Source organism: Nelumbo nucifera, chromosome 1, assembly GCF_055504915.1.
Source record: "Nelumbo nucifera cultivar China Antique chromosome 1, China Antique-T2T, whole genome shotgun sequence".
Lineage (NCBI taxonomy): Eukaryota > Viridiplantae > Streptophyta > Magnoliopsida > Proteales > Nelumbonaceae > Nelumbo > Nelumbo nucifera.
In genome coordinates, this window is record NC_142649.1 from 32,121,163 (window position 1) to 32,147,094 (window position 25,932).

The following is a 25,932-nucleotide window of genomic DNA, read 5'->3' on the forward strand; positions in this document are numbered from 1 at the left end:
GGACGTAATTCCATTCGTTGACTTAAATGTGGAGATGACAATTAGACTTCATCACAAATTGAAATTGCAGCTATCCTCTCTGAGTATTTTAGGAGTTTATTTACATCAACTAATCCCTCACTTGATGATTTCCTAGGTCTATCTTGCATGGTGTTTGAAGATGAAAAACAAATTTTTTGCCAAATTCTTTCCCCTGAAGAGATTAAAAATGGGGTATATAGTATTGGCCCTTTGAAATCACTTGGCCCTTATGGTGTTCATGCAGCAATCTACCAAAAATGTTGAGATACAGTTGGCATGGAATTAGTGCAGTTGAATCATTAATTTGCTTAATACCAAAATGATCAGATGCAGTAGAGGAGGCAAAGGACTTTCGTCCTATTAAGCTTAGTAATGTCACCTATAGTTAGAACAACATAGAAATAAAAACAATAACAGTAAAAGCAAGAATAACAGAGACTAACAATAAAAAAAATAAATCGGCTAACATGTGTGGTTATGGCCGATTGCCACTATATTTATAGTGAAAGAGTTCAAATTACAATAGGATTTACAAGAGATAAGAATAGAGGAGTTTTACATTATCCAGGTTAGATGAGAGTTATCTAGGAGAGGGTTTATCCTAGATGAGAATTAGAGTTATCCTATATAAGAAAGTTATCTAGAAGAGTCCACAAGATTTGGTCTCTTGAGAGGATTGGGCCTAGAGTCCATTTGTTTAGAGCTTGTGCATGGGCCATGCATGGGCCCATGAGTATGTACATTATCATCCCCCCGCAAGCTAAACGGGGTGACGTGAAGCTTGAACCTGAGATGAGTAAATCTTGAGGACGAGAGTGGCTTGGTGAAGACATCAACTATCTGGTCTACAATAGGTATGTACCGAATGTGGAGCTTCTTCTGAGTGGTGAGATCTCGAAGGAAATGGAAGTCTACATCGACATGTTTGGTGCAGACATGAAAAATAGGGTTGGAAGCCAGGTGTGTGGCTCCCATACTGTCATACCAGATGATTGGTGGGGGAGTTGAAACCAACATCCTTGAGTAGTGACTGAATCCATAGCAGTTCTATGACGGCATTCGCAAGGTCTCAAAACATAGATTTGGTGCTAGAACGAGCTATCATTTATTGTTTCTTGGAACTCCAAGCAATGAGATTGGAGCCAAGGTATATAGCCTAGCCTCCAGTCGATCGCCGATCACCCAAACAACTAACCCAATCAGCATCAGTGTAAGTGATTTGTTGGCGAGATGAAGAAGGATGAAAGAGAAGCCCGTGAGAGAGAGAGAGAGAGAGAGAGAGAGAGTAGCTTTGAGATATCTGAGTATCCTCTTTACTACGGTCCAATGTTCATCAATTGGAGAGTGAAGGAATTGGTAAACTTTGTTAACAACAAAGGAAATGTCAGGCCGAGTGATTATGACATACTAGAGAGCTCCGAATGTGCTGCGACACTCGGTCGGATTAGGCAATGGTGTCCCAGAATCCTTAGAAAGACGGCTAGAGGCAGCCACGGGCAAACGGTATAGAAGTATTCAAGAACTGTTGGATCACCCAGAACCTGTGCCACCACCTATACGCTCTCATTCTATGCATATCCGATCTATGGACAGTACTCTTATGAACTCTCACTTTGCCACAAGGTACCCCATACCCTCTGCTCTCCTTACTCTTCTCTCTAATGAAGAACGAGAACCCAAAACATTTTCCCAAGCGGATAAATCGGAACAGTGGCATATGGCAATGCAAAAAGAATATCAGGCATTAATAATTAATGATACATGGCAGTTAGTTCCGTATGATCCATCCATGAACATCGTAGGAACTAAATGGATCTACAAGATAAAAAAGAAAGCTGATGGTACTATTAATCGTTACAAAGCCTGGCTCGTTGCCTAGGGTTTTCATCAAGTTCCGAGACTTGATTACTTTGACACTTTCAATCCGGTTGTCAAACCAGTTATCATTCATACGATTCTCTCTCTTGCAACCTCTCACAATTGGCCGGTGCACTAATTGGACATTAATAATGCCTTTCTACATGGTTTACTTGATGAGGATATCGCACTCATGTCTACAAACTGCGTAAGGCACTCTATGGCAGATATCTTTCAAAGAAAAAGCATGTTGATCAAACAACATAGAAGATGATCCAGTATGTCGAATGTGCAAACCTTGACCGTTTCCGACCTTGACTTGATCTGACCCAGTATACTTAGTTCGATTTTGCAGATTATCCAAATCTGGAGTCATATGATGTGTAGCTCCTGAATCTGGTTACCAAATGGGTTCGAAGCTATTTTCACTGTACGGATTCTGATATTGAGGTGTACTTACGCCTCCATGAAAGTAACACCAGATTCTGATATTGAGGGGTACTCTGCCTCTATTATTATTGAATGCTAGATAAAATTGTTGTGGATGTTTTTGAGAGTTACCTGTCTTGGGAGTAACACCAACAAGGTTGGCATTTCGAGGATCAGAGACGTGTAATTGTTCTTCAAGCTAGCTCTCATGATTGAGGAAAATTCCCATAATATCCGCAATACTGAGATCAGCTACGTTAGGTCATTTGGTGGGTGTAGTAACTATAGATTCGTACTCACTCCCTAGTTCAACAAGAATGTAGAGAACAAGTTCTGATTTGGGAATAGGTTCAGCAACTGAGGATAGGCTATCAGCAATGGACTTAGCACGTTGAATATATGCATAAATAGAAAGAGATCCCTTTTTTAGACTTTGTAGTTGTCGTCGCAACTGCAGTATTTTGGAATGAGAATGGGTAGAATAACTACTAGCAAGTGAAGTCCATACCTCGGCTGCTGTTGATAAACCTACCACTTGATCCATAACTCCTTCTGTAAGAGAAGAGATCAACCAGCTCAACATGAGTTGGTCTATGTCTGTCCACTTTTCAAATTTTGGGTTGATGATTGTTCCCATACCGTCTGGATCTGGAATAACTTCAGGCGGGAGCTTCTTCTTCCCTTCAACAAAATCCATGAGATGGTGATGCCACAGAATAGGAAGGAACTGGGCACGCCATAATAGGTAGTTGTCACTACCGAGTTTGATAGGTAAATAGTGAGTGACGTTCTGGATTGAAGGGAGAGATGAACTAGTCGTTGATGAATGACCACTATTGGAGAGAGTGGGACTGCTTCCATGTGTTCCAGTTTCGGTCGATATTGGCTCTGATACCAAGTTAGAACAGCAATGAAATAAAACAGTAACAGTAAAAGAAAGAATAATAGAAACTAACAATAAAAAATAAATCGGCTAACCTGTGTGGTTATGGCCGATTGCCACTCTAATTGCCACTCTATTTATAGTGAAAGAGTTCAGATTACAATAAGATTTACAAGAGATAAGAATAGAAGAATTTTACATTATCCAGGTTAGATGAGAGTTGTCTACGAGAGGGTTTATCCTAGATGACAATTAGAATTGTCCTAAATAAAAAAGTTATCTAGAAGAGTCCACAAGATTTGGTCTCTTGAGAGGATTGGGCCTAGAGTCCATTTGTTTAGAGCATGGGCCCATGAGTATGTAAGTTATCACCTATAAAATAATAGCCAGAATAATTGCTAATCAACAAAACCTCTATTGCAAAAGATAATTGGACCATTTCAGAGTTCCTTCACACCAAATAGACAGATCTTTGATAATACTGTCATTGCTCAAGAGGTAGTAATTAACACTATGAAGAGGCAAATAGGTAAGCAATCCCACTTTCGGTGGAAATTAGATTTTTCCAAAGCATATGACCGTGCAGAATGGCAGTTTCTGATTTCAGTACTTTGTTCTGTGAACTTCAGTGAGTAGTTTTGTGATTTGATATATTAATGTATCTCAACTCCACAATTGATTGTTTTATTAAATGGAATCTCTTGTAGCTTGTTTCGACCTTTTAGAGGGCTTAATGCCCTTTATCCCTTATCTTTACATTATTTGTATTGAGGTGGTTTCACAGTTATTGCTACGAAAATTAGAGGAAGGTTGTCTAGGTGGCAATAGGTTTGGACGATCGAGAATTAAACTTAACCGCTTATTCTTGGCAGACAATATGCTTCTCTTTAGTCACTATTCGATGAATGAATTTAATTGTTTATGGGAGATTTTGTCAACTTTCTATGAATGGTCAGGTCAAGACATCAACTACGAGAAATCTTTCATTCCTTTTGCAACGTAGAACAAAATGCTTTGAATGGCAGTCCTTAGTTGATAATTTATGCTGGGGTAACACAGATTCCAGCAAAACAACTTATGCATGTACGTAGCACAATGATCATTGATGGTAAAACCTAAATCTCAAGGAGGCTTGGGCTTTGGTTCACAGAACTCGAAAATAAAGCATTATTATCTAAATTGTGTTGGAAATTTCGCTACAGGCACGTGTTTTAAAGGCTAAATATCTATAGGGTAAAAATTTTTGAAAAGCTAGTGCCTCTTCAGCGGCTTCTACTACGTACTTAGATGTAAAGGATATGTTTAGATGTGGTGTATGGAGTGTCATCTGGATTCAGGGTAAATTTGCACTCTGGTTTATTTTTTACTGTGTTTGATAACGTTACATTTATGCATTGATAAGCATATTCACATTAATAACAAGATGTAAAAGTACATCAATAAAAAAGAAGTAAATTTGCATTCAAGTGGATTTTCGATAAAAAAAAGATATGCTTTATTGAAATTCATGTTTGCATCCATTACAGCTAAATGTCTGTTTGGTAAGAAGATAAATTTGTCAGTGCAAAACTAACCCAACTTTACAATTTATATGAACCATTTTACATTTTGCATATTTGCATCGTTTCCAAACACAGCCTATGGCTCAGTTTGAAAGGAGTACAAATGTAAATATGTAGAGTGCAAAACCATGTATTTTATATTATTTTGTATATATTTTGTATTGGTACCCTTTCCAAACTGAGCCTAAGACTCGTGGTGTGGTGCAAATATTTTTATTGACCCTCATGATGCATTGGATCCATATCATATGAAAGTGGCAGAAATTATGGATCCTGATACCAAATATTGGAACCTGAATTTGTTGTCTGAAAATGCTCAAAGGGTGTTGCAGATCCAATTACCAGCCCAATTAAGAAATTGAGTTGGAGGATACCTTTATTTGGAGTAAAACACCGCATGGAAAATTCACTTCTCCATCATCCTTGAAAGTACTCATGGCAGATAGCCCAAGTACCTCATCCTCATCTATTATCATGGAGGATTTACTATGCAAAGATATATGTGGAGTTAAACTTTTCTCTTGGAGTTGTTTACACAACATTGCTCCAACTATTGATATTCTAAGGAAAAGGAACACTGATATTGATTCTAGCTTCCATTTATGCAAAGGTGGAGACCAAATCAGCCCCCCCCCCCACCACAACGTCCCACAGTACATCCTCCCCTCCGTGTATTGGGAACATCTCCCTATGATATATCAGAAATGATGATGTCATCATCGGGAAATGTTTTCAATACACGGCAGAGATGTGCTGTGAGACGTTGTGGGGGGCTGATTTGAACTTGCAAAGGTGATGATGAGACATTGGCCATTTAATGCTATCTTGTCCAGCCACCGAAGCCATTTGATTAAGTTCTTGCATGAATTTCCAACTAGATATGTATGATCTTTATGTTGTGTTTGGTTGTAATGCAAATTTATTTGCATTAGTACAAATGCATGGGAGTGTAAATGTACAAAAAAAATTTAATGCAAATTCTTGTTTAATTTGTTTTGGAATTTACTTTATTCTGTTTCATGTCTTAATTTACTTCATTTATATTGCAATTAAACAAAATAAGCTAAAATTTGAAACAAAAATAGGTCAGAATTTATACTCAAATCATTTGCCCTGCCATGGTATTGCATCAGTGAAAATTTATTTGCATTGCAACCAAATACAGCCTTAGGATATCCGTGGAATTATTCTGTTCTGGTGGTGACGTGATAAACACTTACAAGAAATGGATAGTGGAACCAATGTTCAAAGTATCGATACATATCGGTCAATATGTATCGTTCCGGTGGCTTCCTGATACGCCCCTACAGGAGGTGTATCGGGGTTCTGACTGGTTCAGGGGGTAGAGGAGCCTTAAACCAGCCCCCCTAAACCAATTTAAAAAAAAAATAAAAAAAGCAAAAAAAACTATCGATATCACCCGATATGCCCCTAACGGCATATCGGGCGTGTCGATATTTTGAACCTTGGGTGGAACCTTGGTGAAAGGTGCTATTGTCTTGCATCAAATTTGGAAAGCCTGCATAGCTAATGTCTTTGAGGATGTGTTATTTGATCCTTGGGCAGTCATTTTAAAAGCTCAGTTATATGGATTTCCTTTTTGCAGCCAATGCTAACAACATATCTTAGGGCTTGAATGATATTCCAGAACCACTGCCTCATTGGTGTAAACCACCATTGGACTGGATTAAAGTTAATGTGGATGCTTCCTTTAAAAATGGTCAATCAGTGTCTGGTGTTGTGATTAGAGACTATCAAGGTCAGATTTTATTAGCACAGGCAATTCCTTTTAGGAGTGAATGTTCTGATATGGCAAATTAAGACTAAAGCTTTCTATGAGGGTATCAATCTGGCCAAATTATTATCTTGCTTTAACGTTATTATTGAAGGTGATGCTCAGTTGATTACTAACCTCCTGTTGGTGGATACTTGTGAACCATCAGTAAATAATGCAGGCCATATTCTTGCCAAAAAATGGATTATTGTTGCAAAGATATTTTACTTGGTCGTCAGTACCTACTTTCTTGAAGAATACTCTTATATCTGATATTTCATCGAGCTAATTTAATGAAATGCCTTCAGGTTTTTCATGTTCAAAAAAAAAAAAATGAATGCATAGTATAGCCGTAGACATGTTCAAACAACCTTATATCTATTTCAATTCTTTTATCAAATTTTTATAATAGTCTGTCATAGAAACCAAAGAAAGTATCTGATTTTACACAATATTAGTTTGGAAATCAAAGTTAAAGACATCCTCCCTTCCAATGACACCTGGAACCAATGGGAACCAAAATCCCATTGACCGACTTCCCCCTCTCAAAATCTAAAAAAACGAACAGGCCCTAAGGATGTGTTTGGTTGTAGTGCAATTTTATTTGCACTAGTAAAAATGTATAGGAGTGTAAATGGAAAAAATGCAAATTCTCATTTAATTTTGTTCTCGTTTTTACTTTATTCTGCTTCATGTTTTAATTTACTTCATTTGTACTACAATCAAACAAGATAGGCTAAATTTTGAAACAAAAGAGGTCAAAATTTACACTCAAACCATTTGTACTACCATAGTTTTGCATCAGTGAAAATTTATTTGCATTGCAACCAAACACGGCCTAAAGGGTAAAGATATATGAAATCAAATTTAACCTTTATAACCTGCACTAGAATCAAGGCAAGCATCTGCTATAGATGATGACTTCTAAAGTTTGACGCTGCTACATTATGTTAAAATAATACTCCAAATAAAATCACACAAGTTTCTAGGAGTTGTGGAGTACAGTATTGGTGTAGAAGAAGAATAGAAAATAAAACATAAACATCTCAACCAATAATTTCAAAAGATAATAGCAGATGGCTAATGGAGCTATATTGGAGTCCTCTGAAATCAGCAACAAGCTTTGTAGATGAAATCCGACTACATGCTCGTAATTTAAATATTTTGTAAACAAAACACCCTTTGATTAGAGCAGTCAAATGGCTTCCTATGCTTGAAGATTTTGTTAAGATGAATGTGAATGGAGCCTCTAAGGATTATCCAAGTCTTAATAGTAGTGGAGATATCCTATGTGATCACAATGGTAGGTTTCTTTTCATCTTTCGTGCCTTTTATAATACTAGAATATTTGTGTTGAATAGATACTATGGGGCAAGAAATGGAACAAAGAAGAAACCTACGTGCAGAAAAAGAAGGAAAAGAGGGAGGAAGGGATCTACGTGAAGAAAAAGGAGGAAATGAGGAGGAAGGGAGAAAGAAGAAAATCGGAAGAAGGTGTAAGGCCAGTGGACATGAGATGGTCTATACCCAGCTGAAATCCAAGGAGTCGTTTAGGTTGGCTGAACCGAGAAGGAGAGAAGGAAGGGAAGGAAGTGACAAGCCCCCCGAATGGGCTGCCTGTTTACCCTTCGACAAGGAATCAAGCCAATGTAGCTCACTAAAGCTGGAATTCCAGCGTTAAGAGGGAGAAAATGAAGGATGGCTGCATAGGAAGGTGGGGAAAGGATTGATATGGATGAAGGACAGAGAGAGAATGGGTTGACATTATTGTGATGGGGCAGGAATGGTTCCAAAGCCCTTTGAAATGGATGGGAAGCACCTAAATATTTATAGTTTCTTGGGTGCATATTCTAGAATTTTCTTAAATTATGCTTTTTCAATTTTGCCCTCTCATTCCAGAAGATCCTTTTACACATTTAAAACACATGGTTAAATATCTTTCTAGAATCATCTTGTTAATTTTCATGTTTACCCTTTTGTCATTTAAATCACATGTTTATTTTTATCCTTGAATATGGTTAACTGGATTTATTTCTAAAATGTTCATATACTATACACATGCTTATTCTTATTCAAGAATACTTTCTAGAATATTCATTCTTTAGTTAATGTTTGTTATTGTGCTAGAATATTCAGTATTTAGTAAAATGGACTGAATTGTCCCGGGTTTGACTTAGTTACTACACCCTCTAACAGAAAGAAAAGAAGAAAGAGTTGAGGAGGAAGGGAGAGAAAGAGAATGTGGGAGGAATAGAGATGCTCTCATTCAGTGGAGTTTACATGGTGAAGAAGAAGAAGAAGAAGAGAGAGAGAGCTCAACATTTAGGGCACATATAAGTAGATTTTAAACTATAGGATATGTATAAATAGTTTCCTCCCTTGTATCTTTTTATAAGTTTTTGTTATTGAATTAATTAATAAAACTCAAGGTTTCTGCCCTCCACTTGAAGTAAATTTTTGGGTTAGAAAAAGTAACATCAGAGTTCAAAAAATATGGACTACTTCAATGGGTCATATTTTTTCATAGACATATCACCAATCATTCATAGGTTATTAGATTAACATAAAATTACAATTGGAGATAATAACAATATAGAATGTTTTGGTTGGGAATGAGCTAGACATATTAATTGATTTATTTATTTTTAACATTATTAGACATCCAATCTTATGTTAATATTTATATTAATTTTTATATCAAAGAAAATACATTCAAACAGGTTCAATTGAATGATCAAAGCGTAATATATATTGAATGATCAAAGCGTAATATATTGGATTTCTTATCAAAATTGGATTTCAAATTTCAGTAATAGGATCGGATTTGGATGTGGTTGGATACAATCCAACACCAACCCGATTATTACACTAAAGATATGAAGGGATGAGAGATCCATCGTATGGATGCCCAAATATTGTGGAATAGGGTGGGCGAATTTCAAAAAAATTTATTCCCCTTCAATTGGGAATCACATTCCTTATTTTAGAAAATCACATTTTCAATGATCAATCTTGAACCATAAACCGAATCAGATCTGAACGAAGCCAATAGGAGAGGATTATACCTGATACAGAAAAATAATATCTCCCAACGAAGGTGTTCACGCCCAAGGAAGGATCCAAAGACTGCTCCCACTGAAGATGGTGCAGTGTAGGATGGAGAATAATCAGTAGTGTTCTCTCCAAGAACCTAATCCTTCGCAAGAAATAGTAGGATGGCACGTGATCACAGCTTCCTATCAGTCCCTTCACAAGGAACTGATGTCAAGATCGAATCTTGATTTCTCCCATTGATCTGGAGATCGAACTGGCAGGTGAGGCGGTGGCAATAGAGAATTTTCGCAGATGTGCTGAATTCTCTCTTCTGTGATTTCAGCTTTGAAGACAAGTGAAGAACTTGTGTTGTGATGGTGTGTAGTGTCTAAATGATGCCGCCCCCTCCTCCTTTTATAACCATAAAGGGATCATCTCCTAATCCCATTAGGAGTTGCTGATCCAAATCATATTTGGATCAAACTTCCCTTTAAGTGATAAGGGTAAACCCTTATCTCATATGCAGATTGGATCAGCCTTCTCCTAATCTCATTAGGAGGTATCTAGATCTGAATCACATTCAGATCTAGACTCTCTGAGTGGATAGGGTTAAGTCCCAATCCCATCTGTTAATCTAATCTCAGAATTCACCCCTTATTTAATTGATTAAATTAACCTAGTTCAAAATGGGCTTTAGGCCCATTAAGGTTATGTGCTCACTTAGCCTTCTTAACTGCTGTCCAGTTGGGCTTCCTTGTATGGCGTGGGACCCAAACATTGATCTACATATCAGTCACATGGGTTTAGCCCAGCCTTTGTTACAAGGCCTGGCCGAATACACTGTTATGGACAGTACACCCCTGAAACCCATCACATGGGCTCTATGGGCCCAACACTTACCCTAAATGGTCCTTGGGCCAAGACACCTTATAACACCTAGGGACCGTGGGCAGATGCAAGATTAGCCCATCAGGTATTACCCTCAATGGTCTTACACTTAACCTCTCAGCCCATAATGATCAAACACTGCCCAACAAGAGAGGACCTCTCCCTCGGCTGCAAGGAACAATGTTGCACTCTCTGCTCATATGGATCATGGGAATTAAAACATTTTGCAAACATTTTGGAAACCATAATATATATACTTTTATATCTCATATAAAATATATTTTGCAAAACAAATCTCAACGATTAAAATCGACTGCCGACAGTCTTGGTTTCCATCAGAGAGAGTGCATCCCTGATCATTACCTTTGTCTGACAAAGGGGCTGATCCTGTCACTATGATCACCCACTCAGATGAATTCTCAGATTGTCCCAACATACCCAGGTTTTGACCCCCGCTAAGGATCTCACTAATTGGTACATCAAAGACAGCCCAATCCGACACATAGTGCAGTATCATAATCGAGTCTAGGGGTCAGGTGTAACTTTCCAGTTTTGCCCATTAATCTCCAAGGTCCAGGGCAGCACTAGAAATCTGGTTCGGTTCAAAGATTCAATAAATCTCACACTGCATGTGCCTTGGGTCTCACCCTGGCGGCTGAGACAGGCCACCCCAACCAACTTGGTGGCACATCAGTGTCAGCCTTATCAGGATAGGTCTCCCCAGACCGACCCACTGGCTGTTCACATTCTAAATTAACACGAGTCTCATTACGTGTTCAATTTAAGGGTATTACACAGAAACACACCACAGGAACATGAATCAAATATGTACTTTATTCATTTACAATAAACTCATAATGTAAATCATTTTGATTGAAGCTAAGGGCATACAAAAACTGTCTAACAAGATATAAGCATTTGTTTTTTGTAATTTTGCATATTTATCTATTTTTATACTTTTATTATATGATTTAATTTATGAGACCATGGGATTAGATAGTTAAACCATTGACCCACCACGGGCCAAGACAATTTGAATTTCTAGTGTGGGTCCAATCCTTTTTTTTACATGTAAATTAATACTATGCTAATTATTTCTTTTCAATTAATTGTTTAGTGTATGATTGTGTTTAGTAGCATAGCTACCTATAACATTTTGGGTTGAACAATACAAACTAGTAAGGACCCGTGCAATGTACGGGCTTTATTTATTTGCAAAATTGAAGATGGAGTTTTATGATATTTCCAATTAAATAGTGTTCATCTAAGTTCAATTCAAATATTATTTAGGGGTTATGTCTAGTTTATTTGATCACAATCTAAGTTGCGCTTCTCTGAGAGTGGTCAATTTCCATTTCTCTAGATAAATTTGTATTTTTTGTATCTCAATGCTAATTATTATTAATTTTATTGAAAAATTTTTTTATTAATTTTTATTGGTTTATTATTATTTTGTATTATTTTTAGGTAAAATTATAAAAAATCCTCTTATAACAATTCTATAAAGCACCTTTGTGTTTTGACCCTAACAAATGCCTCCCCTATAGTTTTGAGAAAATAAGTGCAAATACCTCATTTCCCTTCATTCTTCGGTAACAAAGACATTGAAGTTACGAAAATACATTTATTATTGTTAGTGCATTATCATACATAATTTAAAGTTTCAAGTTTACCCTCCACTAATCCATTTTACTAGACAACTTTTAAAGAACAATTCTCCTTACTCTTCTTGGACAAATGTAAAAAGGTTGAACTAAAGTAAAATTAATGCATTACATCAACAATTTTTATTTGGAATGCTAACTAAAGAAAGGTATTGGCACCTTTTTTCAAAATAGTAGAGGATGTTTTTGTTAAGGTCAAAACACTAGGGAGTTTCATAGAATTGTTAGAAAACTCAAGGAGGTTTTTATAATTTTCCTTATTTTTAATGAAATTTAAATTGATATTAGAATAATTAAACTATGTTTAAAACTTATATTTTCTCATTAATGTTTGAAATTAGTAAAAAATGAATTTATTTAGGTATATTAAGTTTCTATTAAATTTAAACTCCGAATGAAATTAAATTAACTATATAAATTCGTATTTTTAGTAGAACTTAAGTTGGTTTTAAATTAATAAAATTTAATTATAAAACTAATAATTAGATAATTTTGTATTAGTTTTATATTAATTTTTAAATGATATTCATTTTTAATTTATCTTATTCCTTTTATCAATTGAATTCTTTGTATTATATTAATACAAATATTTTGATCAATAACAATAATTAATAACTATTTTTATTTTATCTAAGTAACTAACTAAATTAATTTTATTATGGCTAATTAATTTTTATTATTTTCAAATGGAATACAAATGGATTATAATTTTAAATGGAAATAGATTATTTAGTGCAATAATATATCCTTGAATATCTCATATTCAATATAATTAATCTTTAATAATAATTACAATATGTAGAGAGAATTAATGGTGTTTCAATGATGAGTGTTAAAGTCTTAAAGGTGATTGGTACCCTGAATTATTTTGTTCAATTTTAAAATTAAAAAATAGAATACGCTAACATAAAAAAAACCAAAAAAAACGGTACCTTTTAGAAGAAACTAAGGAAAAGATCATTGACTTTAACAATAAACCATAGAGCATTAAAATGCCATTGCATTTTAATATATAGATATAGATTGGTGAGAACAATTAATGTTGTCTAATATAATAAATAGAGCATTCAATTGATACTAAATTAGACGACTAGACAATTAATAGGATGGCAGCTGAATTCCTTGAGTCCCTTATTAATTGCACTTAATGACAATTGAATTGTTCATGCTTTTGGTTACCTTTTATCGAGTTCAAATCAGCCCCCATATCGTCCCACATCACATCCCCGCATGGGGTGGGGTGGGGATCTTGTTGGGGGCTGATTTGATCTCACTTTAAAAAATTAGAATCGTCTAAAGGCGTAGAGACAGGAGAGGGGTGGCTGAATTTGACAGCTGCACTGCATTTATTAAATTATCAAACATATGAGGCCTTCACCTCATTGATTACTTAAAGCTCCGTGTGGACAAACTTTTGCTTTTTGACATTTGTACCACGAGAAACAAAAATGAGCCACAAAGTGTTTGTAAAATTTTTTGTAAGAGCTGTTTTTAAGTGTGATTTGGATGCTCTCGCGTGTCTGGTGACTTGGGTGCTGGTTAAGATACTTGTCATGTTAGGGAACGAGCTGTAGATGACCGACCTGTTATGTTCTGCAAGAGAGGTAGAATTAGAGTGCCCGGGTTGTTTTTATTCGGGGTGGGCACTCCAATGTTTAAGTTAGAGAGTTGTTTGAGAGTTCTTTAAGGGATAAGAGAGTTTGAGAGCTTAATCGTATGTACCTCCACTAGTAAGAATGAGGGTTTTATATAGAGGTGAGTGACCTTAGTCTCTTCACAATAGGTCTCATGTTTCAGAGCCGTTTCCGAGCATTCGGGAGAGTAATTACGTCGGTTACATAATCTGCGCGGGGTTACAGTCCTTCCAATTAACTATGATGTGTGCAATGCGGTAGGCCGGCCTAACGGTCGATGCATTAGCACTCTGGAGATCTCAGGCTGCTAACGTATCTATGACACAAGCTATCGGGCTCGCCTTGCCGGTCACCACAGGTTCTTACAACTCGGCTAGTCTCTGAGGTAGGTCGCCATATGCTGGGAGACCTGTTAGCCCAGGTGAGGTGTTTTAGGCTGACATGCTGAGCAAGTTCGCTTACTCAGCGCCGAGGTGTCGCTTGAAGGCCACATGTCGTGATGTAATACGAAGGACCAAATTACCCCTCATCAATTGCCCCCACTCCCAAGCCTTCGTCAGCTCGACGAAGGGAGTAGTTCTCAATAAGGTAATTGGTCCAACTGCTTCATAGGTTGCTTGACCCACTCACCCGATCTGGTCTGAGACTAGGTGGGACTGCAATAGATTTCAAATTTCAAATTTCAAATTCGAAAGGAGAGCATGCATAGTGAGCGCACAACATTTGAATTCGAAATAGCCCGCACGTGGCAACAGCATCTCGACTGTTGATCTACTGTCAACACATCTCAATCGTTTGCCATCTTCCTAGCAGACTATAAATATGGGGTCCCTACTGAGGCCCCATTCGCACTGCTTTTGGATTTTTCTCTAAGGAGGAGGGTAACCGATCTGAAGAAGTCTTAGTTGAGGTGTTGCTATCTGCTCGCTTGTCGAAACATTGTTCATCACTGGGGTGCTGGTTTTCCTTGTCTCTTTACTCGGTGAGTAGCTTCCTTTATCGATATGTCTTTTGATCCTTTAGAGGGTAGGTCACCGGACTATAGGTGGGTAGGAGAGGTGGGAGAGTCTTTTGATCCTTTATCGATATGTCGAAACATTGTTCATCACCGGACTATGTCTTCATGAGAGGATTGTTAGGGAGAGTCTTCTGGTTCTCAGTTAGGGGCAGGAGTAGAGGTCCAAGCAATATAATCTCCTTTTGGTCCTACCGAGCTCTCTAGTGAGCATATAGTAGAGTTGTACAGTATTTTCCAGATACTTGCCGAGTTCGACTATATCCAGCCCGACCTTGACGAGTATCCCTAGAGTCATGGCCGAGATGTGGTCTATGTCTTTGAGGAGTTGCTGGTTGCCGGTCTCCATTTTCCCTTGCACCCATTTACTCCTGCGGTGCTCTCTCATTATGGTGTCTCCTTATGTCAACTACACCCCAATGCGGTCTAAACTCTGGTAGGGCTGATTTCCTTGTGTTATCACTACAACTTCTCTTTAGATTTAGTTATTTTCTCCAAGCTGTGTTCTATGAAGAAGGTCCCCAATATTCCCTACTATTTTTACCTTCCCACCTATGGTGGCTATAAGATGTTAGTTGACTTTCCCTCCAAAGTTAAAGATTGGAAGAACAGGTGCTTCTTCCTTTCTCACAATAATGGCTGGAGTATGGATACTATATGGCAGAGGGATTGCTGAAGTTTCAATGTAGAGTTCGAGGGAGAGCTGCAACTTGCGGTTCAACGTTTTGTTCATAAGAAGTTTCTAGTAGAAAACCTTTTGGCCGAGCTTGATGAGGGATAATTTGGTCCTCCCAATCGTATAGCGACACGTGGCTTCCGGATTATATCTCAGCACCAAGTCAGCGAGCTGGCTCAGTAAAATTAGCTCGGAGCATCTAACCCTAGCCAACCTCTACCTCAGCGAGACTGAACTAGCTGACCCCATAGGATTACGGTAAGCTATCCGAAGAGCTGGTCGAGCTGTAGGGGCTTAAGGCAACCTGCTAAGGAGAGATCGCTAACCACCCCCTACAGTTCCACCACGGCAAGGCCGAGCTCAGCAACCTGTACTAGGAGCCAGTTGAGCTAAGAGGACCTAAGGCGACCTACGAGGAAGAGCTCGCTAACCATCCCTAGCAGCTCGATACCAAAGGCGCTGATAGTGTGACCATTAGAATGGCTCACCGTGTCACACTATCGGCGTTAAACGTAACTCCCGTGAAGATCTCTCAACTGACACCTTAATGCATTTGAAAATAAGGGAACAACTCCACAAAGAGCTCAAGACTATTACCCTGAGCCCTCAAAGTTCAGGGGCCTATATAAGACGTCCAGATCCACCCAGAAAGGTATGCGCACTGATATACTCAAGCTCTCTCACACATTCACATGAGATTCCCATACTAACTTAAGCATCAAAGTGTTCTCCTTGGGTAAAATCTACCTGGGCACTCTTACCCTTCTCTCTTTACAACTCTGTTTAGCTAGGACACACAGATACTAGCTTGGTAGTGCAGCTCGACACTACCAGATCAGAACCTTGTTCGAGCCCAGTCACAGATACGAGGGAGCGGCCAGATTGCGCATCATCAATTAGTGCCGTCTGTGGGAACACGTTACAAAAAGCTAAGTTCTCTATTACTGTTTTGGAAGTTAAGAAATGACCTCCTTAAGCAACCATCTTGCCAATAATAGCAACAACAATAACAGTGGTAATGACCGAATCCCCACTGTTACAATTGGACAAATCGACATTCCTCTGCACCCTGTTACTACACCAGAGAATATGAACGCACCTCCTTCAACGGTCGAGCCCGTGGCTCCTATAGCAGTAGACACGCACTAGTTCTATGATCTGGTACGTTGCATGCAGGGAATGAGAAAGCAACTCAAATCCAAGGAAAACAAATTCATCTTTGTAGCAGGACAACAACAACCACAGCGAAAACAACAGCAACAACACCAACACCAGCAGGTACCTCTTGGGCAGGTGCCTCGGAACAATCAACAGGTACCTCTCCAGCAGGATACCGACCTGAATCAGGTTGACCACATCAACCTAACCCTAGTCCGTAGCCAGATTCAAGGATCTAACGATGTACCAGGGAACACCGACAACAAGCCTCCCATTGACAATGTGGCCCTCAATAACAACCAGCTACCGATGGAGAGCCGAGCTGCGGCTCCAGTTGGGACCAAGGCTGCAATCTCATCCGTAGAGACCAAGAAAAAGCACGGAAGGTGCGCTCACCGCGCTAGGAAGAAAAGCCAGATCGCTCCAACCAGGGAGGCATCGGGAAGCAAAGTGAACAACAGGGAAGAGACAAGCAACAACAAGATAAAGAAGAGAAGTAAATCTCTTAGAAGAAGCAGGTCGCCTCGGAGCAGGCAAAACAACTCACCACGAAGAAAAAGTAGGTCGCCACCTTGGAGCACAACTCAACGACAAGCCACTCCACCTCTATACAGCAGCTCACCTTTGACGAGCTGAAAAGATACCTTAGTTTGCCCCCCCTTGACCAAAACTGAGACTGGGGTCGAGCTCAAACTTTACCTCTCCACAAGTGACGAGGTGGTTAGCTCGATCCTAGTAAGAGAAATCAACAAGGTACAACAACCAGTGTATTACGTACACAAAGTCCTACATTCAGCAGAAACAAGATACCCTAACATAGAGAAGCTCGCCTTTACACTAGTGCTAGCTACCTGAAAGTTAAGACCATATTTTTAGGCCTACACCATTGTTGTCCTAACTGACAAAATTGTCAATAGAGCTCAGTGAGTATGATATTCGATACGAATCGTGGCCAGCAATAAAAGCACAGGTCCTGGCAGACTTCATTGCCGAGTGCACCTTCAGCTCGCCACCCCCTGTGATGACAGAACTAAAAGTGGAAGCCTCATCAAGTGCGGCACGACCTCCAACTCACGAGAAAGCAAGCTGGGACGAGGAGCCCTGGATGCTTAATGTGGATGGCTCGACTAACTAGAGCGGGAGCAGAGTTGGGTTAATACTCTACGGACCTAGTGACGTAAAGCTGGAGTATGCACTTCGGTTTCAATTATGGGCTTCAAATAATGAGGCCAAGTATGAAGCATTGTTGGCTGCCTTGGCACTAGCAAAGGAAGTGGGAGCTAAGCATCTGGTGGTTTGCAATGACTCACAACTCATCGTAAATCTGGTAAATGGGGAATACAAAGCACGAGAACCCTCCAGGGAAGCCTACTTGGCCAAGGTAAGAGAACTCCTCCCCAATTTTGGTTCCTAGTACCTCCAACAAATTCCGAGATCGGAAAATATAGAGGCTGATGCCCTTTCTAGACTTGTGAGCATGATTGACTCGACAAAATGAACGGTTTACATAGAATAGCTACCAGACCAACCCGATCTACATCTACCTAAAATATGGCACATTACCGATAAAAAAGAACACAACTCAGCGAATAGAACAACAGTCAGCTAGCTACATGATAGTGGGCGAATTGTTCTACAAAAGGTCCTTCACACTACCCTACTTACGATGCCTATGGCGAACTGAAGTAGACCAAGTGCTACACAAAATCCATGAAGGGCTCTGCGGAGGACACTTGGGGGGTCGGGCCCTAGCTCAAAAAGCCTTATGACAAAGGTACTACTGGCCACCAAGAAAGCAGATGCAGTCGAGCTAGTCCTGAGATGTGATGATTGTCAGCGACACGCCAACATCCTACACCAACCAGCGCGTGCTCCCATTTTTCCCAGATTTGATGTTTGAAGAAGAAAATGCGAACCACCTAGCCTCAGACTAAGCTAATAAAGCAAGTGACATATGAACCAGCTAAACCAATTACCCTTACTGAGAGTTACTCTCTTCGTCGAGCTAACGCTGGCTCGAGAGTGGGGGGCAATTTGGACCTCCCAATCATATAGCAATACGTGGCTCCCAGATGCAATCTCAGCGCCCAGTCAACAAGCTAGCTCAGTAAAATTAGCTTAGAGCATCTGACCCAGGCCGACCTCTACCTTAGCGAGACCGAACTAGTTGACCTCGTAGGATTACAACGAGCTATCCTATGAGTTGGTCGAGCTGTAGGGACTTAAGGCGACCTGCTAAGGAGAACTCGCTAACCACGGGGAACCCACGACTACCACCATCAATCCCCTACCTCTTTTCTCAAGCTAATCACTTGCTTCTTTGCAAACTCAGTCATTTAGGATTCTAGGCCTCATGCCGGTCAAATTCGAATCGAATCGAATATTTGATTTAATAATCAAATTCGAATTCAAATTGAAACATTCGATATTCAACAGATATTGAATCAAATTTGAATATTGTTCTTTATAATCAGTTTCAAATTCGAATCTAGCTTGATTCAATTTGAATTTGATCCGTTTACAGGTCTACTCATATCCCAAGCCCCTCTAGATGGAGTCATCATCATCATCTTAGGTGGGATGGCCTCAGGAAGAAAGAGTAGCTCAATCCAAAAGGCCTATGCCCAACTACACCAGATTGACGATAGGGAGTCGAAGAAGCCAAAGCAAGACACCCCTATCACCTTTAGTGATGACGATCTCAGAGGGGTGCAAGTACCCCATGATGGTGCCTTGGTGATATCCACAGAGATCGCCAACTTTGAAGTACACTGGATCCTCGTAGACATAGGGAGCTCGACTGACATCATTTTCATAGGGGCATTCGAGCAGCTTGACATAGGCAAAGAGCATTTATAGCTGGTTATCGCCACTTTGGTAGGCTTCTTAGGAGACTTGCTAATACCAAAGAGAAAGTTCACTCTACCACTACTGATAGGCAACAACCTCAACACAAGCACGACAATGGTGGACCTCAACGTCGTCTACGTCCTATCTCTATATAATGCCATCCTCGGTTGGTTGACATTGAACGTACTAAGATATCCAGTCTCAAAAAACCACTTAACCATAAGTTCCCAATTGAACACGGGGTATTTTTCACCTGGGTAACTAGCATACTACAAGGCAGTGTTACATGACAACTTGTAGAGGAAGACCTTGCACCAATAAAGCGCTTGCCATAGAGAACATGGACCTCCGAGACAAGCTACGTACATAGCATGGCCAACCCGTGGAAGACCTCAGCCAACTGGTATGCCGGGGATTGACCCCAAGGTCATAACCTATCGGCTCAACACCAACCTATGCTACTGACTTGTAAGGTAGAAGAAGAGGAGCTTCTTCTTTAAATGGTGGTAGGCGATCAATGAAGAAGTGTAGAAGTTATTAGATGCTGGCTTCATCCGAGAAGTGACCTACCCAGGTGGGCTGGCGAATGTGATGATGGTAAAAAATCCCAATGAGAAGTGAGAATCTACATCGACTTCACCGATCTCAATCGAGCCTGCCTAAAGGACTGCTTCCCCCTACCGAGGATAGACCTGCTTGTCGATGCAACGGAAGGGCACGAAGTCTTGAGTTTCATGGATGCCTTCTCTGGTTATAATTGGCAGCACATCAGTGTCAGCCTTGGTAGGATAAATCTCCCCAGATCTATCCAATGGCTGTGAAGATTCTAAACTAACACAAGTCTCATAAGTGTCCAGTTTAAGGGTATTACACAGAAATACACCAAAATAACATGAATCAATTATGCACTTTATTCATTTACAATAAATGACAATAAGTACATCAATCTGATTGGAGCTAAGGGCATACACTATATAACAATAATTAGATCCAAATGCACTCAGATGACTATAAGAAGACCACCTTCATTATGGACTGAGGTCTCTATTGCTACAAGGTGATGCCCTTTGAACTCAAGAATGGCGGTGCCACTTATCAAAAGTTGGTGAACCTTATCTTCAGAGAACAACTCGACCAAAACATGGAGGCATAGGTGGATGACATGCTTGTAAGGACTAAGAAGGCAGAGCAACACTTGGACAACCTAGAAGAAGTCTTCAGTCTCCTCAAATAGTTCCACATGAAACTAAACCCAACAAAATGCGCTTTCAGGGTTGGATCCATCAACTTTTTAAGTTTCATGGTTACACAAAGAGGGATTGAAGCGAACCCAAAGAAAATCCAGGCCAAAATGGACTTGTAGTCGCCATAGATACATGAAGAGGTGTAGTGTCTCATAGATTGGATAGCTGCGTTGAGCAAATTCATGTCAAAGTTTGTAAACTGATGTCTACCCTTCTTTAAAGCACTAAAAAAGTATAGGATTTCTATTGGACCGTGGAGTAAGAACGGTTCTTCCAAAAGCTAAAGCGGTACCTAAGCTCACAACCCTTACTAATGAAGCCAAACACTGACAATCAACTCCTACTCTACCTATCTATGCGGGAAGAGGTTCTTAGCTCGGTCCTAGTTTAAGAAGGCTAGAACTAGAAGCCCTACTAGTAAGGTCACCTTGGCCCTTATCACCACAACAAGGAATCTCAGGCCCTACTTTTAAGCACATAGCATCTGAGTTCTGACTGACCAACCACTAAAGCAAATACTATAAAGGTCGAAGACACCTGGTTGGCTGATCAAGTGGAGCTTGGAGTTAAGTGAGTTTGACATCGATTATGCTGCTTGGCCTGCCATCAAAGCTCAACCTTGGCCAATGTCTTAGCCAAATGCCCTTTCATAGTCTACAACCTAACCAATGCCCCCCCCCCACCCGCTTGGACACTCCATGTTGATGGATCATTCAATCAACAAGGAAGTGGTGCTGATTTTGTACACCTCAAATCGGATAACACCTAATGTGTTTTATGGATACATTTTAGTGGTTCTTACCCTAAATGAGCTTAATTTTAGGAAAACTAGAGTTTGGAACAGTTTTGGGGTGATAGAGCATGAAGACATGGCCATATCTTATCAAGGAAGCACTTCGGCCTGAGTAGAAAAAAAAAAGACACAGCCGTATGCTATCTGGGAGGCTCCACTGGGCGACTAAATTAGCAGAGTTCGAGTAAGAGTAGGACTCTAAAGCTACAAGAAAGAGTATAAAACCGAAGGGAAGGAAGAAAAGGGTGCTGATGAACCTACAATTTATCTATATTTTATGAGGTTTTTGCATGAAATTTTATGCCGGTTTAATTAAATTTTGCCCTATTTTTAGCTTAATTGCAATAAAGATTTCAGGGGCAGCCAACTCAAGAAAAAGAAGGCAAAAGCAAGAAAAGAAAAGCCAAAATTTATCAAGTTCAGCCCAGCCCAGCCTTGAGAGCAAGGGAGTTTCATTCGGCCCAAGTAGTGCAAGCTAAATCTTTGGAAAACTCAAGGGAAGAAGCCTAGCAAGAAGGAAATTTTCGCCCAGCCCATTTTCAGCCCAAAGAACAACCTAGAGTGCATCCCACATGTGCTCAAAAGTAAACTAAGTTGCAGCACAAATAGCAGCCCAAAGGGAGCTAGGGGCGAAAAATCCTAGAAGTTTCTTGAAGAGAAGGAGGGAGCACTATAAAAGGTTCATGAGGGGTGTAAGACACCCAATTCTAGAGACTTCAAGAAGAGGCAAGAGCTTCCTTGAAAGCCTATATAAGGAGGCCTCTAGAGGGGGAAAAAGGGTCCAACATCTGATTTCAACTCTCCTTGAGCTCTTGTTCTAAGAGAGAAAAAGTGAGAGAGATAGGCGCAAGAGAAGAGAAGAGAGGAAGAACAAGCAACTTCAAGAGAAGAAGAAGCTGAATTTGAAGGGGGAGAAAGCAATTGGAGATCAAGAGTTTCATCCTCACTTGATTTCTGCACCATTTGGTAATCGAATTCAGTTAAGATTTATGTAATTTTTCCATCAAATTTTCCTTTCTTGTTGTAATCAAAGCTTGTTTTATGGAAATTCAATTCTGTATTTTGTTTTCTAAGTTCATTCGAGTAAAGTAGATTCAATCTTGAAATTTCTTGTTTGGAATTTTAATTGTGGATTGTTGGCCGAATAGCTAGTCTGAAATCTCAGATCATGAATTTACAAGGTCTGAATTGCTATTTTCCAATCTCAGATCTGTAAATTCAGATCATGAAATAGTGAGATCCGAACTGCTTTTCTTTAAAATCAGATCTGTGATTTTAGATCATGAACTTGTAATACCTGAATTACTTGAGAAAGAATTCAGGTAGCTTTAATTCAGTTTGGCCGAATTGCTCCTCTTTCTTGGAATTCCTAGAGTGCTTGAGAAAGACTCTAAGAATTCAGATCTGCCAATCAAGAGCCGAATTGAGTGCAAGGTTAGATATAACTTGCACAATTCAGTTGGTGTTCTTTCAGCTGAGTTGATGATCATCCAGCTGAAATGAAGCCCTAGAATTGCTAAGATCTGAATGCATGCATGGTGATTAGATCCTTGATAGAGATATAAGGACCATCACTCATGCATAGATTGAACATGCGCTTGAGAGAGGCTGTTCATTGCTTTGGGATTTCACCAAACCAAGGCTGAATCCTATTCTACTCGAATTGCCTAGAAAACTAGTTGCTGAATTTATTTTTCTATGCATCTTTAGCTTGTCTCCTCACTTGCATACAAGGTGTTTGATCCAATGTGTTAGAAATAACTTTGTAGTTAGAATTTCAGATTTTCATTACTGTTACATTTCGGTTGATAAGATAATAGTAGACTGATTTTTTACTAGTAGTTGTTACATAAGTCCTCATGCGACGATACTCTACTCACTACTCTATTACTTGAGCGGCTAGTGCACTTGCTAGTGTCACAATGAGCCACACATCAGGGGCGCTTAATTTCTTTTGACAAGAACTATAGGAGAACCGCTAGGAGAAGGACTACTAGGCTTTCGAAGGAGAATTGGAGAGAAGATCGGGACTTCAACGCAAGGAATTTTAGGTTGTCTTCTTCTTTAATTCAAGGATTTCGGAAATCCATGTTCAGCTAGGGTTTTCTTTTGTGTAGTTTTCATTCTTTCTTCAATGAAGATTATGATTGATTTTATTTCAGTTATGTAATTACTCTTTTAATTTAATTCGATTGATGGTTATTCAGTTATTTGGATTCCTTGATTAGGGTTTTTAATATTAAGTGTAATTTTGGCCAATTTGCTCTTATTTCATGAGATTACTTAGATTGATTGAGAAAGGGTTAGGTAATCGGACTAATTGATCAAGGGAATGAATTGAATGTACCTTAGAGATAATTTACATGATTCGTTTCGCATTCATTCAGCAAGAGCTGATGTCATTCGATTTTCTTGTCATTAATGCATCTACATTAATTAAACCCTAATAGAGATATAGGGGTTATTACATGATAGATAGATTGGCATGTGCTCGAAAGAGACTGTTCATGACAATAGGGAAATCGCCAACCCATAACTGAAATTCAAATCGGTTGGATATTTTAATAAGATAGTTACGGAATTGAATTTGAGATCAATTGAGTTTTCGTGAGTGCTTTCTTTATTTAGTTAGGGTGATTCAATTCGAGAGCAATCAGGATAGTTAGCTAATTAGGAATTAATTAATTAATTTTTGGATTACCATATAACATAAGGTAGATTAATTACTAGTAGTTGTTGGATTAATCCTCGTGGGAACGATACTTAAATTACTCATCAGTATATTACTTGAGCGATTAGTGCACTTGCTAATGTAGTTTTAAGTGCATCAACACCATTCTTGAGAATGCATTGCAAGTCGAGTTCAAGGCATCAAACAATGAAGCAAAGTACGAAACCCAGATAATCGAACTCTAGCTCACACAGGACGTTAGAGCAAAGCAAATTGAAGTCTTCAACAACTCCCAACTAGTAGTAAACTAAGTCACTGGATAGTTCGAAGTACGGGAGTCCGCTATGGCAAGCTATCTACAAAAGGTGCAAGAGCTCATTGCTAGCTCATGAACTTCACCATACAACAAATACCCAGGGCTAAGAATGCCCGAGGCAATGCCCTATCCAAGTTTGCGAGCTTGTCGCGGATGGACCTTGAAACAATAGTTCAGATGGACACCTTAGAACATCACAAGATCTTTAAAACAACTTTGTTAGTACTCCTTGTGTAGCAATAATCATCATGGATGGACCTGATCATACAATACCTGTAAAATAGCACCTTCCCTAACGACTAAATGAAAGCAAGAAATTCACTCACATATTAGCTCGGTATTGCCTCATCTAGGGTTAGCTCTACTGCAGGTCGCACACTCTTTCTTACCTAGGGTATCTCCCACTGATTAAAGCCGATTACAACCTTAGGGAGATATACAAAGGCATTTGTGGAGACCACTCCAGTGCATGAACCTTGGTGTAGAAAGCACTCTAGCAAGGGCACTTCTGGCCCACAATGATCCAGGATGTGGCTTAGGTTGTCCGAAAATGTGATCGCTATCAGAGACACTCTAATTTGCATCACTAGCTAACAACCTCGCTCACACCGATCCCTAGCCCATGGCCCTTCACTTAGTGGGGGATTAATATCCTTGCAACCTTCTCTACTATGAACAACCAAAAGAACTTCCTCCTCATTGCCATAGACTACTTCCCTAACAGGGTAAAAGCTGAGACCCTAGCACGCATCACCAACAAAACGCTCAAGACTTCGTATGGACGAATATTATCTGCCTCTTCAATATCCCTTGAGTGCTCATCAATGATAACAACTCTTAGTTTATTGATAGGAAGTTCGAAGCCTTCAACATCAAGCTCAAAAATAGTGAAAGAATGGTAGGATCCATCGTATGGATGCCAAAAAGGTTGCGGAAGGGGTGGGCGACTTTCAAAAATTTCCTAACCTTCTTCCAACTGGAAATCATATTCCCAAAATTTAGAATACAATATTCAAGGATCTACTCGAACCAAACCAAATCAGATTTGAACCAAGAACAAAGGGAAGGGTTATACCTGATACAGAGAATCAATATCTCCCAACGTCGGTGTTTACGCCCAAAGAAATATCCAAGATCCACTCCTGCTGAAGATGACACAGCGACGGTGGAGCAGAACCAATAATGTTCGTCCTACGAACCAAACTCTTCACAAGAATCCATTGGAGACTTAGAGCACCAAACCAAATCAGTCTTTCAATAATGAATGATATCAAGAACTGATTTCTTGATCGTCCCTTCATAAAGATTCAAACTATGCAGTAAGGTGGCGGCAGCTGGGGGAGAACCCAAGAGCTGAAAGTGGCTTGAATGCTAATTTCACTCTAGGGAAGGTGAGATCCTATCTCAAATTGCAGAAGTAGTTATTGCTTCAACCCTGGTTCGAATTATTGTAATTCTTTATTA